The following is a 20,072-nucleotide window of genomic DNA, read 5'->3' as shown; positions in this document are numbered from 1 at the left end:
GCTTTTTTATAGAAAATAATTTTTTATTTAAATCAAATATTATAAATATTATAAGTTGTTATTTATATTTTATGATAAATGGAGGGAAACTTCTTTTTAAAAAAAATTAAAATTAATCATAATATTAATTAAAGAATTATTAAAACAGTTCCATTATTTAGAAGTATATAATATTAATTTAATCTGAGCTATCGAGTATTGTATTTTTATATATATTATATAATATAGATATTAAAAAAATTATATAGAAATATAAGAAATTATGTAAAAATAAAATTTTATAAATATATAAATATATATTAAGAAATATAGCATTTAGTACATCGACTAAATAAATACTTTTTAATTATGTCTTATTTTATAATTTTAAAAAAATAACATTTTATTTTATTGAGCTCTTACGTTTTTACTTTTATTTATTGAGCCATTTCAATTTTAGTTTTAGTTTTATTAAAGACTTTGTATACATATTTTATGAGATTTTTATTTGTCCTATTAAGCCCTTGCATTTTTTTGATTAAAGATCATTAAGTCCTCAATACAAGTAAAATAAAAATCACAAGCGCTCAATGAACAAAATAAAAATTAAATGACTCAATAAAATAAAATTAAAAAGTTTAAAGACTTAAGAATATATTTTTTCTAACCAAAATCAATGATAAAATAAGAAGCTCATTTTATTTCAAAGCGAATATATGAAAGAGACAAAGTAAAAATAATAAAAATAAAAAATATATCTTAACCTTGTAAAATATATAATTTGTTAATATGAAATTTATTTGAAAATTTTATATATTTTGTTAATTTTAGTTTAGCTTATAATAAATTCCATAAATTTGACTATTCATTTCAATCAAAATAAGTAAATTTGAAATCTATAAATAAATCATTTTCTAAAAGTATATTATATTAATTTAATCTGTACTTTCAAATATTGTACTTTTATATATATTATACATCATAGATATCAAAAGAATATATATAACTAGAAATTATATAAAAATAATTTGTTATATATATATATATATATATATATATATTGAGAGAGAGAGAGAAAAATGGTGTTTTTTAGATCCGTGTAATATATTTGACCAAATGAATACTTTTCAATTATGTTTTAGTTTATAATTTAAAAAGATAGTGTTTTATTTTATTAGTAGCCAAAATCAATAATAAAATAAGAAATATATTTTATTTCAGAGAATAAGAAAAAAGAACGAAAATAATACAATTAAAAAAGAATATTTTAATATTATGAAATTTATAACTTATTATTATGAAATTTATTTAAAAATCTTATATATTTTATTAAATTTTGTATAGTTATTATCACTTCAACATATTTAATTATGTATTTCAATCAAAATAAATAAATTTTATATTTATAAATAAATTTTATTTTTAAAAGCATATAATATTAATTTAATCTGAGTTTCCAAATATTGTAATTTTATATATGTATTATACGTCATAGATATTAAAATGAAATTATATAAAATATTTAAAATTATATAAAAAATAATCTTTGTAAATATATTTATATATATTATATAAATGGATAGAAGTAGATAAATGGGAATTAATTCTAACTCCCACATGATAAAAAAAAAAAAAAAAAAGCAAAAGATCTTGAGAAGAAAATAATCCTATTTGACCACTATATATTGCTAACATCAGAAAATGAAATGAGCGAGAATCACCGGTAGTTGGCCAAGCTGCTAAAGTAGCTAAAATGGTGATAAATCATCTGAGTAAAATAAGGCTTAAAGAAAATCCATCTATTCCCAATATCCAGTAAAAATAAAAAAAATTGGATCAATTTATAATCTTCTGTTAATTGGATTAATGGGTCGTCCAATTGAAAATAATAAGAGAACACATAAGTTATTAAAAAGAGTTTTAAAATACATTTAAACAAAGTATACCACCTAATTACCTTATTTCCTCTATAGGGGAAAAAGAAAATTAAGGAACCTGCAGATATTGGTAAACCTACAAATATTGTTAACTAAAGAAAATAATTCGTAGTAAAGGTAAGATACATTTGGATTAGAAAAACCCATACTCGAAAACATAATATATATATTATATTTTTTATTTGTCGAGTACGAGTTTTTGTCGGTAAACAAAAAATCAAATGCATTCAAGTGGATTTTTCTAAAAAATATCAATAAGCTGGACCCATATATATTATAGAAAAATAGTAATTTTTTAAGACTCGTTGACCAAATGAATACTTTTCAATTATGTTTTATTTCATAATTTCGAAAACAATTGTATTTTATTTTATTAGTAACCAACATCAATAATAAAATAAGAAATTTATTTTATTTGAGAAAGAAAAAAATAAAATTGATAAAATTGAAAAAGATATTTTAATGTAATAAAATATATAACTTACTAATATGAAATTCATTTAAAAACTAGATAAATGCCCACTATTTGAGTGGTGCATTTTAATAAAATAAAAATTATATAAATTTAATGGTTTTATATCATAAAACATAGTAAAATATCATAAATATATAAAATGACTTTGTAATTAAACTTTACATTTTAAAATAAGATATATAGAATTTATAGTGAGTCTATATATATATATATATATATATATATATATATATATATATATATATATATAATATTGTATATGTTATGTGAAATTAATTTACATATATTGTAAGCGACTTAATAATATAAAATAATTTTCACATTTAATGATAAAATATAAAGTATAATTTTAAAATATCAAATAAAAAATATATTATATATAGAGAAATTTAAATTCTTTTTGCTAATTATTAATTTTATTAATTTAAATATAATTGAAAACATCCATTAATCAAAATAAATTCAATTAGTTAATATTAATTGAATACTTCAAACAATAAGTAGTTTAAAATTCATATACATATCGTGTAAGAATGAGCATAAATAATTGTATGTAAAGTAATTGAATATAATTAATAATAATAATAATAATAATTACACTATTTGATTTGACTTGATAAAAAAATAAACATGTCATTTCACCTTGAATAAAAGTAAAAAATTTAAAATGAATATGAATATGTGTCAGGCATTGAAAAGAATATAAAGCAAAAATCCATGTATCTTATAAAAGAGAAAAAATTTCAAATAAGAAATTATATATAATTAACATATAATTAACAGTGTAAGTATTTTTTTTAATTATTGTTGGAGTAATTAGTAATAAGATAAATTTAAATAGACTAAAAAACGAAAGTAATGAAAAATTATCTAATTTATTTATTTAAATATTTATAATAATATCATCAAAGTATAAGAAAATTTTATAAAAAATTGTCTAAAAGAAAGAGAAACACAAGTTGAAAATCTTGCTTTTATATATAAAAAGATATTGATTCTACATATTTTGTTAAATTTTAATTTAGCTATAATCAAATCCACAAATTTGATTATTCTTTTCAATCAAAAAATAAAATAAAATTTAGATTTATAAGTAAATTTTATTTTTTATTATTAATTTAATCCAAGCTTTCAAGTATTGTAATTTTATTAATATATTATTATCATAGATATTAAAATAAGATTATATAAGAGAATTAGAAATTCTATAAAAATAAATTTTTTTGTAAATATATACCTATATATATAGAGAGAAAAAAATAGTATCTTTTAGACTTGTGTAGTACATCCACCAAAGGAACAATTTTCAATTATGTTTTATTTCATAATTTAAAAGAATTAATTTCTAAATAATCGTATTTATTTATTATTAACCAAAATCAATAATAAAGTAAAAAATTCATTTTATTTGAAAGAGAATACATGAAAGGAAAAAGAATGATAAATCTATAATTTACTAATATAGAATTCATTTAAAAATTCTACATATTTTATTAGAATTTAGTTTAGCTATAATCGATTTTATAAATTTGATTATTCAATTCAATCAAAACAAACAAATTTTATATTCATAAATAAATTTATTTTCTAAAAGTATATAATATTAAATTTAATCCGAGCTTTCAATTACTGTACTTTTATATATATTATACACCATAGATATTAAAATAAAATTATATATATATAAAGAAAAGTAGTATTATTTAGATTCAATTGACCAAATGAATAATTCTTATGCAATAAATTTTTTTTAAGGGGGAGACTTTATGCAAAATTTCATTTTTTATTTTCTACGCCTATTTCAAGGATCGTGCTAACCTTGCTCTGATACCAACTTTCACGGACTTGGTCTTTCTATGAACGAATGCTCTCATACCAACTTTCACGGGCTTGGTTTTTCTATGAACGAATGCTCTCAGACATTTTAGTTATCTTTCATTTTAGCATTCCTTTGTCATTTAAAAAAAAAATCTCACTTTTTTATTTTTATTTTTTATGAATCAATCTTGTTCAATCCACTTGGCACCATATGACTGTAACATGCCTATTTCACCTGGTATGAAAATTGCATGTCATCTAGAAAATGCACATAATCCTGTTCCAATTTTATATTTTATATAATATATATAATAATTGAAGAAACTTAAGTTTGGTTTTATTTGCTGAAGAAGCAATAAATATCTCCAAACATTAAAACACCACCAAAGTTTGGATTCTTATATTTCTCATAATTCTTTTTGTAAGAAAAACTGAACTTGATAGATTCCTTAAACAGTATAGCACCCAAGTCATGACTAATAAACCACAGAGAGTAGCCTGAAAATTATAAATAAACTCATTCACCAGTTAAGTTATTTGGTAGCTCTTCTAAATAAGCTAAACCCAGGATACACAAGAAATACTTTTTCTTTAGAAAATATATATTCAGAATACACAAGTTGCAATTGTTAGTTTGTAGCTATCAAAGTTGTTTGAATGTGAAAATGACAACAGAACTGCAAACAGTGACTAGTGAAACCACCCAACAAACATAGGACACCAATCTTTGCACAAATTGTATTTAAACTACCCATCACTTTCCTTTCTACTGATAGCTATATATATCACATAATTAGTTTATATGGTCCTTGGAAAGTTTGCCTGGATCTATATTCCCCAACATCTATATGTAACTTGCCACTAAATTAGTCCGAAATTTATTTATTTATGTATATATGTAACATCCTAGTCTCAAATGAGAGCATGGTTATAGTCATGGAAATGGTTAAATTTTTGTAGATGAAATAGGATTAGCCATTTTGAAGCAGCAAAAAATAATACTGCCATGGAGGCTAGTGAAATTCTTGTAACTGCTGATAGTGTACCCTCCTTTGTTGCAGCAACAATTCCAAGTGAAGCAATAGAGACGATTTGCAGCAAGGCCTGCAGGGCATTGAGACCTTTATAAACAGCATTACAACTGCTGCAGTTCACCATATGCGACCAGTACCTGAAACATGCCATGAAACAAGATTTACTGCTTTTCAACTTGAGTTTTTATTTTTGTTTCTGCGATTTGTTACTTATGAAATAAGCATTAGACTTTCAAGAGTCATGATCTGAAACCAGAACATGCATGTCCACGACATTGTCTGCACTGATGGTAGTTTGACAAAATTGCTTTGCAATGTTGGGAAAGGAATGTTTCTGTTATCTGGAAAAGTAGGAGTTGATTGAAATTACCTGTCCATCAGTTGTTCTTTAGGAGGAGTTGGTGAAAGCTCGCCACTAAACTTGCTTCCTCAATCATTTTGGCCGCCCGAATACTTTCTCAGCCACTTCTGAAAAGCAACCACATGGACGTCCGACTTTGTTGGTAGAAAACATGCTTTTTGCCAATTGGAGGTTCCAATATCCATTATTTTACGCTCCTAGAATGATTATGAATCGGAAAGTCAAGACCAAATGTTTTCTATAATTCTAATTTATTCATAGGAAAAATTTACCATAAAGTCCAGCTTGCTATGCTTTGAGTTTAGCATACAAGTGATAATCATATTCGATAAGCACTTCTGGATTTCGTGAGAAATGTTGCAAAATCATATAACGTAGTTCCAACATAATACCTCATGTATTATTATTTTAAAAGGGCTCAAGCAATTAGTACTTTTTCCATCAGACATTGCTTATCGTGCAATTCACTCTTGATTGAAAATAACAACAATTAAATCATCCTTTCCATTTGCCCATTCCTCATGCAGCTATATGACTCACTGCAATAGATTACAACTAATATAGACATGACCTGAATGAAATCTGATCACTTCTAAATTCTGTCCAATCTCAGAATTAGGCAATGAACTAATCTTAACTGGGGGAGTATCAATATCAATCCTCATCTTACAATGGAACAACAGGATAGTCTGATGGAAAAGAAAGCCTGTAATGAATTCAATAAGACAGGAATTACCTCCAAGTGAAGAAGATATAAATCTGAATCAAGAACAAGAATCCATCGCGAAACAATTTTGTTCTTCCACAATCCAAAATTTCTGGGGAAACTCCATATTACTCTGCTTTTACCAGGACTAACTGGAACACACATAAAAACTAGAGGAGATCTTCGCCAGCTTGTTGCCACATGTCTCAATTGGTTCTAAACAAACTAAAAGACTTACAAAGAGAAAAAAAGGCACTGTTTTGCTTTGTATGAACAGAAAAGTATCAAGAAAACAACATATTCTGGAAATTAAAGCTACCATTGTCTTCTTGACCCAATGAAAATGTAACCAGTTCATGTTTTACCTGTTTTTCTCAAGCTGGTGATGCCAGTCCACTTCCTTGCCTTCTCATATTGTTTGATGTCGTGTAGGATTAGAAAATGTATAATTAACACAAGGTTCCATGAATATAGTACTGTCCCGTTCTCACTCGGTAATGAAACCATTGATATCTAAATTTTTTACTTTCATTTCAATCGGCATACCTCCTTCTCTATCAGCCCCGACTCTGAAAGGACTGATTAGTGTAAATCAATGGTAGCTTGTATATGGAAGATAATGACTAAAACATATATTGATATTGGAACTCTCATGTACTTTTGGGCTGTGGAATTCGCTGCAGTCCATAATGTGCATACGGCACATGAGCTGGGTCCAGGAGATTTTCTGTCAAGATCTCATATCTGGAAATAGCATTCAGATAATTAAGATGAATAGTTGACTAAAATCACTTGAAAAAGCTCAATGAAACTTGCTTTAGCTCATAATGTACTTAATATCTGTTGGGTTTGACCTCCTATTTGGAGGAGCCCTCCCATCCATCTGTGTGCAAACTAATCATATCAATGCATACCCAAAAGACAAGTCTCTATTCCCCATTATCTTTGAATACGAAGGGTCATCAAGTTCTGGGATGTAAGGTGGCTTTTTCTTTGAAAGAATATCTTTAAACTGAGGATCACTGTTTGGCCAAAACCATACAATGCCATTCTAAACAGTATTAGGATAAACTGCAACACATGCCTTCTGGCTATTGTGTACCTGCATAACAACTTTGCAGAATGGTTACTGACACCACATTAACTGGATGACTAACAATTATAAGAAAGCTCAGAGAAAATTAACATAAAAATATCTTAGAATCCATCTGCAGAGCTGAAGGTTTTAGTGAAAAAAGTAATCAAATTAGACAACAAGGTTAATGTTCATGATCACTCAGTTGAGTCTTTATGGTTATGTTATAACAAATTTATGTGAATTTTCAATTCAAACGCACATACCCTCGATCAATTTTCTTTAAATCTTAACAGATTCCACACCTTCAAAATTGCTCGAAAGAAACAGATGATTGGAAATCAAGAATCAAGAACCCACATAAAATCATTAGGCTGAACTGGTGCAAACAGCAATAATCTAATACATAAAGTATATGAACAAGAAAAAAGAATCCATCTATAGATTAAAACAAAAAAAAAAAATCTAAAACAAGTGTAAATCCAAAAACTGAAAAGGGGATTTCAGTTTCGAATAGCTACCTGGGGAGCATCCTTAGGTGCCTGAGGAATAAATTTACAATCATCAGAACCACTAAAGCACCAGCCATGAGACACACATTGCAATCTTCCCCACTGGTCAATCCTTCCTTCAGATAATGGTGCTAATCTATGAGGACAAATATCATCAAACACTTTCCATGAATTACCATTCCTATCCCACCAAACAACCACATTTATACCTATCACTCTTTTTGCATGTGGCACTTTCTTGTTCAAATCACAAACTGGCATTATGGAATACCATTGTGCATACCAATCAAATTTCTCTTCTTTTACTCTTTCAGTTTCAGTGTCAGTTTCAACTTCTACGTTTGTTGAAACTGATGCTGGTAATGATGAGATGGTAAACGCCTTGAACTTTGGAATATTAGTGCTGCAAAATGATGAACTTGGTATTGAATTCAACCTGTTAAGATATGGAAATTTGGGTATTGTAAATTGTGTTTGAATGTGAAGTGAGTTAGAGTAAGAACATAAAAGAGAATTCATGTTTGGTATAAGGCAGACAGCAAAGTGTCGAGTATATTTTCTTTTAACCATTAACTGAGATTGCTGGTAAGGCCATTGGAAATTACAAAAAATACTATTTTTTAAATATTTATTTTTCTTATACATTTATAACATTTCTATTTCAATTTTTTACTTTCTTTATCTCTTTTAATATCTTTTTTACCGTCACTTACTCATTCTTCTTCTTTTCCATTCCTCTTTCTCATTTATCATTTCTCTTTCTCAATTCTCTTTATGTTTCTTTTCTAAATCTTGATTCTGTAATGAACCAAAGTTTCTTTTTTCCTTCTTTTTTGGTGGTTTTATTGCACAATGAGATTTATATCAATTTCAGCAAGTCCAATATCCGACTGCAACTAGCTTGCAGCTAATCTTGATTTGATGAGAAATTCATTCATTTGATTAATTCGATATTTCAACTAGGTTGCAACTAAAAGATCACATCTTGATTCTTGCACTTAATGTTGATTTGATGATCGCTAGTGGGTAGAAGAAGCATTTAGAGAGAGAGGGAGAGGAGGCAACTGTAAAGGGTTGAGAGTCGTGACTCATGTGGAGTCGTTGCTAGTGTGTATCAATGTGTCTGACCCAATGAAATGGGACTTTCAATCCTCAAAAGTTTAGACTTGGGACTTTGATGCAATTAGCAGTTTATGTTGTACAGTGTTGTAATTGTTGAATTGTCTAATAGCTTTGTCACCATTTGCATATGCTAAGGGGCTTACAGTTGGATCGCCAGATTTTTGATAAGAGGGTTTTTGCTATTATGCATGATATTGCTTACGAAAGTCAGGAACTTATTGAGAAGGGTCCTTTAGTTATTTAGAAGGAATGGCTCTTGAGTCTTGTTGGTTACATAGGAAAGAAGAGGAAAAAGAAGAAGAAGAAGATAAAAACTTTCAGTGATTTATCAAACATGGAGTATGATAAGTTGGGCTAAAATTGAGTATGAGAATGCAAGCTTGGAGAAGATAATTGTAAATACAAGGATAGTGATAGGTCATTAAAAAAGGAATAAGGTTAAACTTTGGCCCTCAAGCTTTACAGTCAAGTTCAATTTAGCCCTTATTAACTTTTATAATCAATTTAATTTCTAAACTTTTTGAATAGGTTCTATAGCTATTTTTTAAAAGATTGAAATTTATGCGCTATAAAATCTAATTTGACCACTCAACTTGTTGTGTGGCTCAATTTGACTCTAAAAAATATTTTGAATTATAATTTAATTTTAATTATATAATTAAATTTATATATTAAGGTTTTTTATATTTTAGATTTTGAATTAATTGGTGGAGTTTGATAGAGTAGTGACAATAATGGTGTTGGATTGTAAAATCTCATATATGCTTTTATTATATAATGATAATGTTAGTAATTCTTTATTAATTTATGAAAAAATATGATGGCGATCGTGAGTTGGTTTTGATGTTTTATTGATTTGTAGTAATTTAAAAAAATTATATTTATTTTTTAATCTTTAACGCAGAAAAAGAATAAAATTCAATTTGACTCTTCAACTTGTTGCTCGAGTTCAATTTGGCCTTTTTCATGCCTTGTTATGGCGCATGCAACGAACTTGCTTAGAATATAGTTAAATTAAACATATTCAAATAGTTTAGGGATTAAATTGGTTGTAAAAATTAAAATGGCCAAATTGAACCTTATTCCTTAAAAAAAAAAAAGATTGGTATTCAAAATTTTAAAATGAATTGGGGAGAAAACCACTTATAGTTCTAGCTATGACTAATTCTAGAGGATGCTTTACCTGTGGACAATGATGAGATGGAGATTGGAGAGGTTAATTGTGAATACAAGTATGGCGATACATCTTGAGGCTATTACAAAAAAGGATTGGTATTAAGAAATTTACAATAAGTTAGGGAGAAAATCACTCATGGTTCTATCTAAGCCTGGTCCCCATCCTCTTTTACCTCGGACTGCATTGTGGCCAGCTTCAGGATGTAGCAAGTTTCTGCTGTTGAAGCCCCTATTCCCTGAAAGAGGGAAACTTCTGTAGAAAAATATGAACCTGATAGAGCAAAATCACAGCTAATAATTTGAGAAAATAAAGATAAAGTAAGACAAAATACACAATAGAACACACCGATTTACGTGGAAAACCCCTAAACAAATTAGGGTAAAAACCACGGACAAGGATAGAAGAATTTTACTATAAGAAAATAATAGGAGTTACAAACTCTCTATTTATAAAGGAGAAAACATTAAAATTCTCTCTTTATAATAGGAGAAAAATAATTGCTTAACTCTCTAATATTTTTCTCTTATTTTTGGGATGATAGAATAACAAGGTGAGGCCTCTATTATATAGGCTTGGAAGGTACCTCAACATTTGTTAACTTAGCAATGTGGGAGAAATACTCCTAAAAAATTAATAACTTAACAATGTGGGAGAGACACAAATCCTTAAATATCAACAATCTCCCACTTGAAGATTTGATTGAGGATCAGTCAGATCTTCACACCGTCCTTTCTTCCTTGCCTTTCCATGCTGCTTATACTTTTATCAGGCCACTAGAGGATTGACACCAAATAAATTTATCAGTGTTAACTGCCTTCGTCAAAAAATCTGCTAGGTTGTCTTTAGTATGAATTTTTTTGCATATCCATAGTGCCCTCTTCTATTTTTTCACGAACGAAGTGATACTGGACTCGTATGTGCTCTGACTTTGAATGAAAAGTTGGATTCCTTGCGAGATGCAAGGCACTCTGACTGTCACAGAACAGAGGAATATGCTCTTGTTCGTGCCCGAGTTCCTCCATCATCATTTTTAACCATACTACTTCCTTACTAGTTTGTGTAGCTGCTACATATTCTGCTTCTGTTGTTGATGTCTCCACAACTGACTGCAGTTTTGATACCCAGCTCATAGCTCCGCCAGTAAGTGTGAACACATACCCTGTAGTAGATTTGCTTTTATCAAGATCACCTGCATAATCTGAGTCAACATATCCTCTGATAATAAAGTCTGATCCTCCATAACACAATGCAACATCTGAAGTTCCCTTAACATATCTTAGAATCCTCTTTACAGCATTCCAATACTCTCTGCCAGGATTCGCCATGTACCGACTTACTACTCCCACTGCATGTGTAATGTCTGGTCGTGTACAAATCATCGCGAACATTAAACTCTCCACTACTGATGCATACAGTACTCTAGACATTTCCATCCTTCCTTCTTCACTGCTAGTACTCATACTGGAGAATAATTTCAAACTAACAGGAAGTGGGGTAGAAATTGACTTACAATCTTCCATATTAAAGCGTCGCAAGACCTTCTTCAAATAATTTTTCTGAGAAAGCCAAATCTTCCTATTGTTTCTGTCTCGGTGAATTTGCATCCCTAGAATCTTGTTTGCTGGTCCCAAGTCCTTCATTTCAAATTTTCTAGCCAACTGTGCCTTTAGTGCTTCAATATGATCTTTGTTGGGGCCTGCTACCAACATGTCATCTCCATACAACAATAAGATAATAAAATCACTTTTACCAAACCTCTTGAAATATGCACAAGGGTCTGCATTAAGTCTGTTGTATCCAAGGCTCATGATGAAGGAATCAAATCTCTTATACCAACACCTCGGCGCCTGCTTTAAACCGTATAAAGATTTGTTCAACCTACAAACCAAGTTCCGCTTTCCTTTTTCTTCAAAACCTTCTGGCTGGAGTATATAAATTTCTTCCTTAAGATCTCCATGAAGAAAAGCTATTTTCACATCTAGCTGTTCTAGATGTAAGTCAAATGTAGCACACATCGCCAAGACTACTCGAACAGTTGTTAATCGAACCACAGGGGAAAATATTTCATTGAAGTCAATCTCCTCCTTCTGAGCATATCCTTTCACCACCATTCTTGCACGAAACCGCTCCACTTGATCATCACTATTTCTTTTGATCTTAAAGACCCATTTGTTGCCAATGGCCTTTCTTCCTTGTGGTAGTGGCACAAGCTCCCAAGTCTTGTTCTTATGTAGAGCTTCTATCTCTTCTTGCATTGCTGCCATCCACTGAGATGCATCTGAACTGCTCATTGCTTCTTGGAGAGTTGATGGCTCCCCTTCCTCAGTTAGAAGACAGTATGCAACATTGCTGCCTATATTATAATCTTTCTGCCAGGTTGGTGTAAATATTATACGTTTTCCCTTTCCAAGTTCTGACTCTTCAAACTCGGCTGGCTCTTCAAACTCGACTGGTTCTTCCTCTTCGTGCTCTGTACGCTCGGAAGAATCTTCTTCTGTAGACTTTCTTTCCACTTGTATAGTTGTAGTCTCTGAATTTTCTTTTGAAGTGCTATCATCTTCTCCCTTCAATTTATCTTCTAAGAAGATTACATCCCTGCTGATTATAACCTTGTGGGTAGTGGGATCCCACAGGCGATATCCCTTCACACCATCAGTATATCCCAAGAACAAACACTTCCTGAATTTTGGATCCAGCTTTGTAGTTTCTTGGATATTATACATCACATACACAGAACTTCCAAATATATGGAGGTTTGAATAATCAATTGGCTTCCTAGTCCATATCTCCATCGGTGTCTTTTGATTAATTGCTGTAGATGGAGACCGGTTAATCACATAACAAGCGGTGTTAACTGTCTCAGCCCAAAATGCCTTATTCGGGCCTGCAGCTCCCAACATTGCTCTAGTTCTTTCTAACAGAGTTCTGTTCATCCGCTTTGTCACTCCATTTTGCTGAGGAGTGTATGCCGTAGTGAACTGCCTGTTAATGCCTTCTTGCTTACAAAAGCTATCAAATTCATTACATGTGTATTCTCCTCCATTATCTGTCCTCAAACACTTGATCTTATTGCCTAAATTAAGTTCAACCTGCGCTTTGTAAGTTTTGAAAACTGCAAATAAATCTCCCTTGCTCTTGATAGGATACACCCAACATCTCCTGGAGTAATCTCGATAAAGGACACAAAGTACTTAGCTCCTCCTAGTGATGAAACTGGTGCTTGCCATACATCAGAGTGAACTAATTCTAGAACATCCTTGCTTCTAGAATTGGATGTATTGAACTGTAGTCGATGCTACTTGCTTGGTATACAATACTCACAAAAGGGTAATGACATCTTTGTGAGATCAGGAAGTAGATTTTTCTCATCAAGAACCTTCATGCCTTGTTCAGACATATGTCCAAGCTTCTGTTGCCACACCATTGCAGATCTCTCGCTTGAACTATTTGAAGCAACAGATGCTTCTGCTTCTTGCACAATCTCTCCCAAAAACATATACAAATTAGCAGCAATTTTTTCTCCTTTCATAATTACAAGCTCTCATCGGCTAATTTTTATGATTTCTTTCTGAATTTTGATAATGCAATTAAGATCATCCAGCTGTCCCAGAGATAACAAATTCTTCTTCAGACCTTCCACATGTCACACTCCTTGAATAGTGCGGACTGTACCGTCATGCATCTTCAACCTGATAATTCCAATGCCTATGATTTTTAAGACATTATCTTCACAACTATACACAGATCCTCCTAAGATAGGTTCATAATGATGGAACCATTCTCTTCGAGAGGTTATGTGATAAGTTGCTCCTGAGTCAAGAAGCCATACATCAGCAAATCTCTTACTGCTCTTAGTTGATATTGCTGCTTCACAGCACAATACATTTCCATCATCCGAAGTGCATGTCACATTTCCTTGAGGATTGGAATTCTTCAGACTCCAACAATCCCTCTTCAGGTGACATTTCTTACCACAATGGTAGCATTTATAATTCTTTTTACTTTTTGATTTTGATCTACCATGATTATGACTCCCATTTGGACCACGTTCTGTTGATCTCCCTCTCATCACCATCAAGGCTTCCACCTGTTGTGAACCTGCCTGCTTGTCTTCCTTGTTCCTTCGCCGATTTTCTTCTTCAAGAATAGCGGCTGCTATATCATCAAAGACTAGAATTTCGGTAACAACATTATTTGTCAAACTGATGATGAGTTGATCATATGAATCAGGTAGACTTTGGAGTAGAAGTTCTGCACGTTCTTGTGACTCTATTTTATAGCCCAAAGATGTGAGTTGAGAAAATAGAGTATTCAAGACATTAAGGTGCTCTGTCACTGAAGTAGATTTTGACATTCTTAATGTGTAAAGTTTCCTCTTAAAGAAAATTTTATTGTGTAATGACTTGGCTTCGTACAGTCTAGTGAGGTGGTCTCAAATCTCCTTTGTCGTTTTCTTTTCTTCTATACTGGACAAGATCCCATCTGCAAGTGCCAGATGAAGGTTTGCAATAGCATTCCCATCCATCTCGTTCCACTTATTATCATCTGTGAGTGTTGTCGGTCGTTCAATGATAGCCGCAAGACAATTGTCTTTTCTCAATACAGCCTTTATCTTTAATTTTCACAGTGAGAAATTACTCTCGTTGAACTTTTCAATCTCAAATTTTGCCGTCATTGCTTCTATCACAAACGGTGCCTTTTAGCTTATAAAATGAACCGCAGTAATGAACACAACTCACTAGGTAAGTTCCCAGGAAAGACTGGAGAGTCACAAGCGGACCTCTTAAATACCAATCTCCTTAGATAAAACCTTCCCTAAATTGTAAGTATTCTTACTACTCCACACAAACTCTTTTGCACCAAAAAAACCTCAAAAAACCCTCTTCTGATGTGAAAGATCAGACTGAGCTGCAACCACCGAATTTTAAGAAATTTATTGCCAACCAAGCTCTGATACCAATTGTAGAAAAATATGAACCTGATAGAGCAAAATTACAGCTAATAATTTGAGAAAATAAAGATAAAGTAAGACAAAATACACAATAGAACACACAGATTTACGTGGAAAACCCCTAAACAAATTAGGGTAAAAACCACGGGCAAGGATAGAAGAATTTTACTATAAGAAAATAATAACATTTACAAACTCTCTATTTATAAATGAGAAAATATTAAAATTCTCTCTTTATAATAGGAGAAAAATAATTGTTTAACTCTCTAATATTTTTCTCTTATTTTTGGAATGATAGAATAATAAAGTGAGGCCTCTATTATATAGGCTTGGAAGGTACCTCAACATTTTTTAACTTAGCAATGTGGGAGATATACTCTTCAAAAATTAATAACTTAACAATGTGGGAGATACACAAATCCCTAAATATCAACAACTTCAGGGCCAACCTGTAATCCCTATGGCTTTAAGTAAGACACAGTGAGGCTCGAGTGCTCTCTTAATAGCCAAGAACGCCAAACTTTTTACCCATTTCAGTAACGTGGCTGCTTCTGTTGAAGCTTGATTTCTGTTTTCTTATTTAATTTGTCAAAAGGTTATGTTCTTGTCCATAGAGCTCATGGGCTTCATCCTGTTCTTTCAGTTAGCCAATGAATTGGAGTTTGCTGGGTCTTACAAATGGATGTTTGCAACTATTTATACTGACAAAATCCTTTCTATCCTGCTCGAGCTTGCTTTTCCTCTTTTTTTGTAAATCCAAACAAATAGAAAAATATTTTCTTTATTTATGTTCTACTGTAAACAATCAAACTATGTTGGCAAATTATATCAAAGTACTAGTTTTATACTAAATATCCGGATACTAGTTTTATACTAAATGTATATAAATTATGCCAAATGTATGCCGAGAATATATAGTGATTGGATTCAATTGGACTTCTTTTGAAAAGCTAAAGGACCTGTTTGAGATGTTTTCAAGCATGAGGCTGTGATTGTTTTTCCTTAATTTTTTTCAGGGCTTTTTTGTACATTTTGCCAAAAATAAAATAATAGTTGGTACTAGAAATAGTTTGCTATGTTTTATTAAAATAATGTAAATCATTAGTGTACAATTTGATTTATTAAATTAATATATTTTTATAATATATGTAAATCTTGATTTTTTTAATAATTTATTAAATTTATTCTTAGCTATAAAAATAATGAATATATATTCTATAGGTTATAAAACCGGTAAATTTATTTATTATACTAAATTTTTTTTATTATTTAGCGGCTAATTTTAAAAAAATGATAATTTTATTCTATTTAATAAATAATAACGAGTTAAATAATTAATATTTAAGTAAGTTAATATAATATAATTATATTAATGTTAATGTGGATGTCAATGTGATAAGATATTTAGATTTGAGCTTTGAAGTCCAGTAATTCGAGCCCAACTCGATTGGACTGTCAAATTTGATCTATAAACAATGAGGCTTTCAATTTAAACTATAAAGTATTTCTGATTTTTTTAGATGTAAAATTACTAATTAAACTTTTATATTTAAATTTAGCCAATAAATCATTTTCTATAGGTAACATTGTTAGATCAATGAGTCTATATAGAGATATAATTGTTCATAAATAATTTTTGACAATCTTTAATTTTGAAAAATTTCTTTTATAAATGCAACTTTACAAATATGGTAAGTAGTATTTCTATATGCAATAAAATAATTTGATAAAAGTTTAGCTCTTTATTAGATTAAGTATTTTAATGGGAGTATTAATTTTTATTCTTGCAACTTCTTTTAATACTAATAGATATGAATTAAATCAAAAATTATTTATATCACCATTTTTTGGAAATAGTTCTTATGAATTATGCTATTGTTTTTAGGGGGGAAAATAAACTTTAGGATTTCTTTTCTTTTTTCTCAGGAATTTTATAGAAAAAAGTTTATAGAATGATGCTATTGTGTAGAAAGAATATAATAAAGGGTAGTTTTATTTTCATTTTTAATTTTATATATTTATTCTTAGATTTTCTTTCTTTCTATAGGTTTTCTACTAAGTTATATTTTAAAATTCAAATGTATAATTTCTAATTTTTTAATTTTATTAAAGTATTTATATATATATATATATATATATATATATATATATGAAACATTTAAAGTTAAGGGGCCTTCATAATTAAGAGTACTCTCTGCACCTAACATGTCTCTACTAAGCCACCTCTGCACCTAACAAGTGTTACAACTTGTTAGAAATATCACTAATTTAAGAGTGAAGATTTCCTATATCAGTTATATAATTGTTAGCCTATTTTATTCAAATTGGTGGGCGCATATCCATTATAAGCTACTGACCCATTAACTTTCCCAACTTAATTGCAACTTGCTTGCTTATGCAACCCATTTGGTGCATGTACTTGGAAGATTTTGGCAATCTACATGCATGCAATGACAAGATAGCCTCCAACTTGGGTTCCATTTTCTTAGCCTATATAAAGGCTTCAATTTGTGATTTAGTGGGTGGTAAAACAAGAGGATTTTAGCAATTTAAGTAGAGCAAAGTGTGTGTGTCTCTGTGTGTATGTGGAGTGAGTGAAAATAAGAATGCAATGTTAGTAAGTGGTATGTTTTGTCATTAAAGTGGTGAGATGATTAAGTGGTTTTTAAGAGTTCTAATAGTGAGTTTTAAATAGTGGGACATATTTTAAGAGTTGATTATTTAGTTGTTTTTGATACAAGAAAATAAATCTCTTCCTACTTTATAGAATATGTAAAGTTTTAAGAGTTGTGATATTATGAATTTTAAATAGTGAGAAATATTTTAAGAGTTGATTATTTAATTGTTTTCATAAACTTTATAGGATAATAGCAATTTACTTGTAAAAATTTTATCTTTATTATATATTAAGGTAAATAAATATGAGAAGTATATATATTTATCAATTATAATTTTGCATCTATTTCATTACGCAAATAAGTTTTTATACGTCCCTATAATGACTATTTTTAAAAATTCGGATTGTTAGAATTTTTACTATTTATTTTTTTATTATTATTACTTTTTAAAATCATATATATATATGGATTAAAACTCTTTTCTAATTATTATATTCGAACAGTAAGTTCTCAGACGTTGACACAAATTTCTTTTAACTGCCTTTTATGATTTAAATTTATAATTTTTAAATTTTTACTATTTTTATTTATATATATAAATATAAATATATAATTTATTAGATTTATTATTAATATGTAGTAACTATGATAATTTTTATAATTATTTTGTAAGAATATAACAGTCTTATATTTAAATAAATCATAAATTTTTATTATATTTATTATTAGCATTTAAGATTATATAATTTTTTAATAAATATATGTCTTTTTCTCATTGGAAAAGACATGATATAATTTTCATAAAATTCTATCAAGTGGAGTCTTCCAGAAAAGTTTGACCATCTTTATATATATATTATAGATTATAGATATATAGTTCTAATTTTCTTCCAATTGTATTTATTTATAATATTAGGAGTCTTTCTCTTGTGAAAATCTTAGCACAATCCATGAATATATATATTGACTGAATGAATGGATAAATGAATAATAACTTTTCCACACATTTTCAGTATTTTTTGTTTTATTATTCATGTGCAAGTTGTTTATATAGAATTTAGCTCTTCACTATGTCAAAGGTGAACTATCTTAATAAAATATTTGATAAATTGTAGACTTTCAACTTTACTTTTAAATATAAAAATTTATATAAGAAATTAAGAGACTTGAGTAAATTTAGGTATTTTATTAGATTGGTACAGTTTTACTAAACCTAAGTAAAATGCTTATTTTTAGAAAGCTAAATTGAATTAGCAAAACAAGTTTTCTAATAAAAGTATTTTTTATGAGCTAAGAAAAAATAAGTTAAGGAATTTGAAAAGAGTTAGAGATTTAATTAACTAACATTAATATAAATAGAAATTGAAAGTTTGAAGATTTAATTAATAAAAATAATGATTACAAAACACTTTGAACTAAAATAAGGAATTAAATACAATGATTTAGCTTAAGATTTTGACTAATTGAAAGCTATTACTGTAACTAAGAAAAATGTTAAGCAATTAGCAAAAAACTAAAGATTATGTAAAGAATAAGTGCATCCTCTATAAGCTCTATGTTTTTTCTCTATTATAAGAAGCATATGTAAAAATTAAGCTTTCAAGAGACTTTCTAATTCATTCTTCTCTAAAATGACTCTTAAGTATATTATATTTTTTATTTTCTAAAATTTTTCTTTAAGAGTCATATTCTCTTTCCTTACTTATTTCTTTTTATTTTTTTACTTTATTAATAAAAAAGGCCTAATTATCAAATAATTTTTGAACTTTCAATTATTATTTTTTTACCAATTGTTACAAAACTTGCATTTAAACTCCTAAGCTTATAATTTTCTTTTTATTTTACTATTCCGGTAATTTTTTTCAAAATCATCGGTTAGATCTACTTATATGGCAATCGAAACCCAAAAAGAAAAAGAATTAACTTGATGAGTCAGTAAAAAACCTAAGTTGACTCATCAAAACGGTGTGTTTTGCACAAGATAAAAAAAGGAGAAAAATCAAAATCGATGAAATTATGTTCTTCTTCATTTGAAATTAGGTTTTAGGGTTTACTACAACTCCAAAGTGAAAATCCTTCCATAAGTGCTGGGAAAGGTTTAGGGTTGTGGGAATTTGATCGTATACGAGGTAAATATGAGTTGAGGAAGCACATATCTGTACCTTTAATGCCTAGGGGGTTTTGCAAACATGGGCAATATTTAAAGATGACGTCATTTACGCTTGAGAACCCAGGTTGAAGATTTTATCATTGTCGTTTGAGGCAAAAGGTTTGCTAATTACTTATGCAAATGTTGATATGTTGTGA

At 29.1% G+C, this 20,072-nt stretch overlaps 1 pseudogene; it reads right to left on the bottom strand.

Annotated features, from left to right (window-relative positions):
- Positions 1–4,779: 4,779 nt before the first annotated feature.
- Positions 4,780–8,503, bottom strand: LOC8270845 (annotated as a pseudogene).
- Between the last annotated feature and the right edge of the window lie 11,569 nt (positions 8,504–20,072).

Source organism: Ricinus communis, chromosome 9, assembly GCF_019578655.1.
Source record: "Ricinus communis isolate WT05 ecotype wild-type chromosome 9, ASM1957865v1, whole genome shotgun sequence".
Lineage (NCBI taxonomy): Eukaryota > Viridiplantae > Streptophyta > Magnoliopsida > Malpighiales > Euphorbiaceae > Ricinus > Ricinus communis.
The sequence above is the reverse complement of the archived record's forward strand: the minus strand, read 5'-3'. Positions and strand labels throughout refer to the sequence as shown.